We start from the raw sequence: 8,607 nt of genomic DNA on the forward strand, positions 1-8,607 counted from the left end.
GTCTCACTCTGTCACCCAGGCTGGAGTGCAGTGGTGTGATGTCAGCTCACTACAACTCTGCCTCCTGGGTTCAAGTGATTCTCCTGCCTCAGCCTCCTGAGTAGCTGGGACTACAGGCATGCGCCAACACACCCAGCTAATTTTTGTATTTTTAGTAGAGACGGGGTTTCACCATGTTGGCGAGGATGGTCTTGAACTCCTGGCCTTGTGAGCCACCTGCCTTGGCCTCCCATAGTGCTGGGATTACAGGCATGAGCCACTGCCCCCAGCCTATAAAAAGCTTTTTTAAAAAATAGGCAATAAACTAATTGTGCAGTTTATCTTGGATTTAGGAGAAGTTGGTTCTATTTTTTTCTTTTTGTGGAGACAGTCTTGCTCTGTCACTGGAGTGCAGTAATGCAATCATAGCTCACTGCAGCCCCTAACTCCTGGGCTCAAGCAATCCTCCTGCCTCAGCCTCTCGAGTAGCTGAGATTACAGGTATGAGCCACCATGTCCAACAAGAGGGTGTTTCTTAAAAAAGAGAAAATAATACACAGAGAAAAAGTAAAATAGTTGTCTTCACATTAATAAAGAGGGAGACTGAACATTTTCTAAACGGAATTATTTATAGACTGGACTAAGCTTTAAACTATACTAGATATTTAGTTGATTATACTTCCCAACTCTAACTATTAAAATTAATTTAATCATTGTGGGAAGAAAATTTAAGAGGGGACAAAAATCTGCTTTATGATTTTCAAAGTTAGTTATCTACACTGATCAATGTATGAATAAGTGCCCAGGTGCCAATTCATTTCCTGCCATGGAGATACTGTGCTTTCTCAATGTTTTAGAAAGTCAAACTCCAGAAGGCAATAGTGGTGTACCTCTGTTGTGCCTGCCTGTCCAACATCCATTACCCCATTTTTCTGCCCACAGCCTCCTGATTTTCTTTAGAGGAGCCACCCCTCACTCTACTTTCAGTTCATGAGGCTAGGAATAGTCATGTGACCTGGGTTTGACCAATCAGGGTTTGGTTTAGAGATGGGTACATTACCAAAGCTGAGCCAACTGGAGCCTGACTGGGATTTTGCAGGCACTAGTAAGAAAGATATCCTTGCCCTTTGGTACTACTGATGCTTGGAGCTTCTGCCTGAGAATGAAACTAACACAAAAGAAAGCAGACAGATGGTAAATTCAACTCATACTGCAACTTGGATGTGCCAATAAAATGTAATTTCTCTAGTTTGTCCATAATCAATGTGGTCCTTCACTATTTAGGGTTTAAATCTTGATTCAATCCAATAATTCAATATCCTCATTGAGCACACGCTCATTTTCTCAGATAGCTTCCTCTTTCTCCTTCTTCTTCCATAAAGATTCCATCTGGATGCATGGCCAATATTCAACCAGGTACATGGCATTATGGCTGCCCTCATTGATAAAATACTAAAATATGCATGGAGCAGTTGGTTAACAGGCTCTGCCCTGAGGTCCCTGCTCCTCATAATTCATCAACTAAAGGGTTAACTCTGGACATAGTAGGGCATCTCCATTTAGACACCTCAGTGCCTGAGCCTGTAAGGATTTTTAAATGTTTCGATCATCATCCCTGTAGGGCCTATTGAGGTGGAGGTAGTATGGTGGTGTGTGTCTTTTCTGTGTCCTCATGGCGTTGAGAGGAAGGGAACTCTTGTCCTTGTACTGGCCCTTGAGCATAGCTGCCTTGTGTGTACTTATTTTGGGACAACATCCACTTTTTTTCTGTCCTGGGTACACTGCAAGCCTCTGATATGGGGGTCTGTGGATGGGGAGACTGTGGTTCATCTGGAGCAATCTGAGGCAGTGCTCCCAAAGCTGTTCCCTGACTGGCTTAGCTTCTTCTCCACTCTTCCTGCTGCTACAGACTCTGACTTCTGTCCATGACTTCCTATCAACCCTGGTCCCAGGGGTCTCCTTGGCAGCCCACACCACTGAGTCACCTCACTACAATGATCACCTCTGGCAAGCTGGCTACAGGCTTGTTGCTATGTCTGGGTAGAGTCTACGCTTCTTAGGGACCTGGCACAGCCTGAAAAGTCCATAGCAGGGCCTCCTGCTGTCCCACCAACACTGAGCTCTTCATCTCATAATTCTGGAGGAGACGTAGGGGAAAGAGCTCACTCTGCCCTTGTGGTTAATCTACGTTTCCAATACAATCTTTCCACTCAGGCCTCTTGTCTTATTCTACTGCTTCTGTCCTCTGATAATCCCTACTTTCTCCTGGTCTAGACCTTCTGAATATAATACCCTAAGGTTTAGTCTACCAAGCTCAGTTCTTGACCCTCTGAAGAGGAAAGTAATGGAAGGTACAGGATATTTTCTCAAGGTAATAGCTTGAATTACATGGTTGTTGCCTTGCTGCAAAATTTGTTTTTGAATGCCAGAAACTGAGTGTTATGTTTTCTTTCTCTGCATACTTTCTGGAAAGAACTTTCATCTCTTCCTAGGCAGATAAATGCCTTGAGTAGACTAAGTTCATATGCTTTGAAAGGCAAAAGAGAAAAGTACACTGATAATTTTAAAGCATTATGCATGACAATAGCTTTAAAGCACCTGAAATTTAACTGGGCCTAAAGCCAGTCTACTCAGTTTAGTAAACCCATGGATCCCATGGTTAGAGCTGGGTTTCAGTCACTTGTTACTCTTAGTCCTGACTGACATGGTAATAACAGTATCCATTTCACATTAATTGAATAGCACTGGACACAGCTCCACATGCAAATGAGGCTCATTAAATGCATTTGATGGTAGGATTACTGCCAGGGTAGATCCTGACACAGACAAATCTTGCTTAAGGAGCATCCCAAGTCCATTTCTAAACCTCCCATGTACGTTTCTTCCTTTCCAATGGTAGGAAAAAAGAACCAAGGAAGAGGATTCCTTCCTTTGGATTATCTGGGCCCAGAATCCCCTCTCCTGTCACTCACCCTGTGGTAGTTCTGGATATTGTACTGAGGCTCCAACTTACTTCACCTTGCTGACCCTCCTGTTTCTCTTTTCCTATAAGCATGTCTGTTTCCCATAGTTGCAAAAACAAAACAAAACAAATGAAACAAAACAATGATTTAAAAAAAAACCTCTCCCTGCCTCCTCTTTTAACTGAAACTTCCCCCTTCCTGCCCAACCAACTCTCTTGAAGCAGTGATTTATACCTACTACCCCCTACTACCTCTTCTCCTCTTCATTGCCTCCATTTTGCATCTAACCTAGTGTGATTTGGTTTCTGTCCTCACATCCCCACTAAAACCAATGTCTCACAAGTAATCAATGACTTCCTCATTGTCAAACACAATGGAAACATTCCAGTGCTCATTTGCTTGACATCTCTGTGGCATTTCCCACTCCGGACCACTTCTTCAACGTGGAGAGTCTTGATGTGAACTGCTTGATGCCACTTTTTTCTGGTTTTCTTTCCATTTCTCCATCTGTTCCTCGGGATCTCTTATTTGATCTTTAGGAGCTGGTGTCTGTCAGGGTTTGGGTTTCATGCTTTCATAATCTTCTCATTCCGCCTGCTCTTCTGGACTGGAAAAGGAGGCGTACCAACTCCCCAGGACAATCAGGGAAAGAATATTCAATTCTACCATCAACACCCAAAGCTGAAATTCTATATTAAACTACTCCCTGAACTACTAGTAAATTAATATATATATTATTTGATGGCATAACCGTAAAGTACTCTAAAAGCATACACGATTACTCCACCCCTATGTAATTAGTACATTAATGTTTATCCCCATGAATAATACATAGTACTACACATGCTTAATCATACATAGCACATACAGTCAAAACGTGCGTAATATATCAAAGGACATGCTTACAAGCCGCTGCATGTGGCAGCCATGGCAGAGCAAGTGCCCATCCAGAGGGAAACAGCAGCAGCCTTCCTCGCCACTCAGCTGCATCCGGCAGTCCTCACAGTGGTAGCACTCAAAGTGATAATCCTGGTCCATGGATATTACCCTCACGATGTCCTCGCAGCCCTGGCTTTAGTGACCATCTTTATGTTGACTGTTCCCCAGTGGGCACCTCCAGGCCTCTCTCCTGTGCTTGGAACTCATGTTCCTAATTCTTCCTGGAGGTCTTCACCTGGAGGTCTTCACTACAGGCACATGAAACACATGTTCAAAACATGCCATCTTCCTCTCAGATCAATTTCTATCCTTCTACTTGCAATCACAGTAAATGGTATCAACATTCATGAAGCTGCACAAAGAACCTGAGAATCTTCCCAGATTTCTATTTCCTTTCCCTTTTTGCTGCCTATTGAGGCAGAACCTTTTACCTGGCAGTATATTAGGTATCCACCCAGAGTAGTGTGTGTGAGTGGATGAATGAACTATGGTGATATAGAGCACTATGGCTCCAACTTGAATCTGAAACTTGATGTCATTTTGCCTTTCACAGTTTCTCACTGCTTCTTCATTAACGAGGGAGTCCATCCAGATGATCTTCAGCTCTGAGATCTATGATCCACACAACTCCAATTTGACACCTTAGTCACTTATCCACTTAACCCCATTCCTTTTTCCTGTGCCTATCCCACCTAGGTAAAGAGGAGGGCGGCCGCTATAATAAAGATCGACTTAAAACATAAATTATGCCACCTTACAGAACATATTTTTCCTGATAAGAGGTCCCAATATCTCTCTGCAGCCACCCACCTTGAGTCACAGTGAGAATTGGAAAGGGAAACAGACAGGGTGCACAGGAAGGGCGGGAGAAGCTGAAGGAATGATTAACAGAAGTCATTTCCTCCTTTCCCTGCCATGCCACATGCTGTAACTGTCTGTGTGAGTATCCCCAAGCACGGTACACGGGAAAGCACCGTCCCTCTTGTTCCGCATGACTTCTGTCTGTAAAGGAGTACCGTGACTGTCTCCTGAACTCCTACGTGCCTGGCACTTTCTACTTCTCAAAACATTGCACGAATATTTATTTGAGTGCCTTCCATGTGCAGCCACTGTGCTTAGCAATGTGCACCTTATCTCATTTAAATCCCACCACCCTCGCCTATTTTTATCTCGGTTTTGCAGACCAGAAAACTAGGGCATGGAGCCGTTAACTGCTTCACTAAGGCTATCCAACCAGTAGTGTGGTCCTGCAAATCATCAAATCAAACCCAGGTCCGATTCTATGCCCGAGTCCAGGGCAGCAGTGGCTACAACTGCTTCTGACGTATTTGTGGTTATCTTTCACTGCCACTCAGACACTGAGTACACAGTATCCAGGCGTTTGATAAGTGCTCATTGAAGAAGTGCTTAAACCATACCAATAAGAGCAGGATCTGGTCCCAGCTGCCAGAATCCAGAAATGCAGCTTTGGACCTTTCCCATCACCTCTTTGGGCCTCAACTTCCTCATCTGCAAACGGGACGCATTATGCAGATGCCCTCGAAGGAGGCTGTGCCTTTAACATTCTGTCTCTTCTAATGGAGCAGTGTCCCCAACGTGCCGCCAAGAAACGGCACTGACCGCAGGACCCAGCAGTTCAGCTCTCCCACGCGGCGCCAGCTGCACGGCTGACGCATGCGCCCTCGCCCTCCACCCTCCGCCCTCCGCCCTCGCGCCCCAGCCTGGCGCGGAGGCAGCTCTTTTCTGCGCACGCGCAGGCCCTCGGCGTCTGACCGCTGGATCCCCTCGCGCCAGGCGGGCGCTGCTGCCTCCCCCGACCCCGGCAAATCAGTGCTCCCAACTGGGATGGGGGTCGGCTTGCCAGGAGCCACTCGGGGCCGACGGGGGAACCGCCTGGCCCTCGTTAGGCAAGACCCCTGGAAAGCTGCCCGCCACGGGAGAGCATGCTCCCGCCCGCGCGCTGGACGTGCCGGGCAGCACAGAGAGGCTCCTTCCCGCTTCCAGCACAGCTGGAAACGCTCTCGCTCTGCGGCCTGGGCTGGGAGGCAGGGGAGGGCCCCAGAGCCCTGCCAGCCCGCAAAGCCGGGAGGATTTTCCTCTCAAAAACGATACCGCTGATTAAACTGAAAACTTCTAAGGTCACGGAGGACGTTTATCCGGGCTGGGGCGGGGAACGGGAGAGCTGGAGGCGTCACCTGATGTTATAAGCTACTAAGAGGCTGCGGACTCTGCCGGGAAGCGGGCGCTTCATTGCCGCTTAGGGATGAATACAAAAACCTGGGCAGCTATTTTTACACAGGCTGAAACCGGGAGCGTGTGTGTGGCAGGGGAAAGGACGCAATCAGCCCTCCCCCATTCATCTCCTGATCTTCTTCCCCTTCCATCTGGAGAGTCTCTCCTCAGAACCGAATCATTTTTTTAAATTATTATTTTATTTTTTGAAATCAGGGAAGGGAAAAGGAAGCGGATAAAAACGTTTCCTAAATGGTTAAAATAAATGAGATAGCAGCATTCTGAATTTTCACGCTTTGGTACTCTGTCCTTCCTCCCCTTGTGTGCCTTCTTTTGAAGTCCAAGGTTGTGGGTCTGAGTTTGTCTTTTCCTGTTCAGGGAACATGGAATGGCTTCTGAAAGGTTTAGGCCCACGGAGAGTTGGAGAAGACAGAGAAAAGAGGAGTCTTTCTGCCAAAAATGCATTCTGGATCCCGACTTGTGCCTGTGCACTGTCGAGTGTGACTTTGTCCTGTGAGGACTCAAAATAAAGTTCTGCTTCTTCAAACAGGAATTTTCAGGCCATGACAAGCACTGGGAAAGCAGAAGGCTGTCCAGGAAGGGTGGTTGCTTTGCATATTCACCTGATTTAGACCAACTGGAGCCTTGCCTGTGCTTTCTTGTCAGAATAAATTTGGAGCTGAACTAACCATACCCAAGAGGGAGATGTGCTGGGGGAGGGCTGTGAGCTGTATGCTGAATTCTTGCTGACATCAGTCCATTTCAGATCACTCAATTTACTTTGATTTCAACGTCATTTCATTTTCTTTCCAAGTCCTAAGAAGTCTGGATAAGGAGACACTGAAAATCATTGAAAAATTTAAGGCATGAAATGAAATATCTCCTAAAATTAAAGTGATGTTGTAGAGATTCACTATCTTAAGGATTTGCTTAGATGACCTTTTAGCAATTTTTCATTTGAGAATTATGGAACTACACACGCACACACACACCCCAAAACCCTACAAAAATAAAAGTTCACCAAGAAGGAAAGGTTACCTGGAAAACTCTTCATTCAATGTGTCATTTCTAAGATTCACTAGATTGGAATGAGGATATAGAGTGGGAATGTGTGGGGTGGGCGAGAAGTAGGGGGTAGGGGGAGTTTTAAATGTGTTTCATCCATGACTAATGTCTCCAACAATGGGAATAAAACAAATTTTGCCTTTTGCAAAGGGAAATTGGAATTCAAAGTTGTGGAGAAACATTCCTACCCTGGGAGCTATGACAGCCTGACAGCCTCCTAGGGTCCAGCACAGCTGGGCTCTTAGAAATTCACCTACTTCTTCCAAAGGCAGGTCAAAAGAAGGTGCTGCTTCATTGAGGTAGTGCAAATCAGGGGCTCTTTCATAGCAGAAAACCCCCATACACCTCTACTATTTGTGTGCCAGTAACTTCCAGTCAAGTTTGAGGAAAGATCCAAACCATTGTTATTATGCTTTGTTTTCATATATGTTTGTTTATTCGGTTTTGCTTTTTAAAACATAGCAGAACTTCTATGTCCAAATGGATGCATACCCTGAGAAAACTTTCAAACCACTATTTTAAAAGTGGGAGCAGGACCATTCCCTTACATCCCAGAGGACAATTCCAGGCTAACCCCCTTCTCTATCCCCAACAAGTTTAAAGACAGTATATCTCACCTGTGGGCAGGCCACTCCCCGTCCTTCATTTCCTTTACTGGCCTGTCACTCTGTATCCATAGCAACTCGACTCGGGTCTGAAAATCAGGAAACCTGGGTCGTGAAGAGGTTAGGTCTCATGAGGGATTAAAATCAAGAATCCGTCTTTTTAGATATTCTGTCAGAGATCAGATTTATTTTTAAGAAGTAGCATCTAAGCTGTCCGAGTTCAAAAATCAGTTTCTTTTTTGTAATATAGTACAGAAGAAAGAGTTCCGGAAGTGGCAACTTAATTTGTATCTAATTTCAGCAAAATAATTGCAGACTGCTTCCAACTTGAATGAGCAGCGAGGTATAGCTCCAAGTAGTTACTTATTTTAGTAGCACTCCCTCAGGATGAATGCTAGCTATTTTCAGTTGCATGTGGGAAAACCAAAGGCGCTGCCAAGCTGTGGCAAGTTGGCATCGTGTGTGAGCTGTCAACCAGGATACTTACTTCCACTCAGACTCATTTCTAACTTGCAGTTGGCGTGTGACCTTTTTCTTTATTCAGTTTGGAGTCCTGATCACTTCCTTTCTCTGCCACCCTACCTTCCCACTGATCTCTACCCCAACAGGCAGCTTTTGGCTGAATCCATTTAATAATAACAGTGTGAGTGCCAAGTGGGTTGTATAAAATCCTTAGGGAGAGCTGTGAAATGAAACACATTGTTCTTCAGGGCTCCTAAGGACCAGAATGTACCCATCAACAAAAACTAATATGCAATAAAATTATATGTCTTTCTGTATAATTTATGCAGAGTGGGATAATGCTGCGATGAGGCCATAAATAG

At 45.2% G+C, this 8,607-nt stretch overlaps 1 long non-coding RNA gene across 1 annotated transcript in view; it reads right to left on the reverse strand.

The window, feature by feature from the left end:
• The window catches only part of LOC119467257, a 12,761-nt gene extending 7,824 nt beyond the window's left edge, over positions 1–4,937 (reverse strand). Inside the window, exon 1 of the long non-coding RNA XR_005195796.1 lies at positions 4,692–4,937. This is a non-coding gene — a long non-coding RNA (uncharacterized LOC119467257). The remainder of the gene's footprint in view (positions 1–4,691) is intronic.
• Between the last annotated feature and the right edge of the window lie 3,670 nt (positions 4,938–8,607).

Source organism: Cebus imitator, unplaced genomic scaffold, assembly GCF_001604975.1.
Source record: "Cebus imitator isolate Cc_AM_T3 unplaced genomic scaffold, Cebus_imitator-1.0 Scaffold270, whole genome shotgun sequence".
Classification (NCBI taxonomy): Eukaryota; Metazoa; Chordata; class Mammalia; order Primates; family Cebidae; genus Cebus; species Cebus imitator.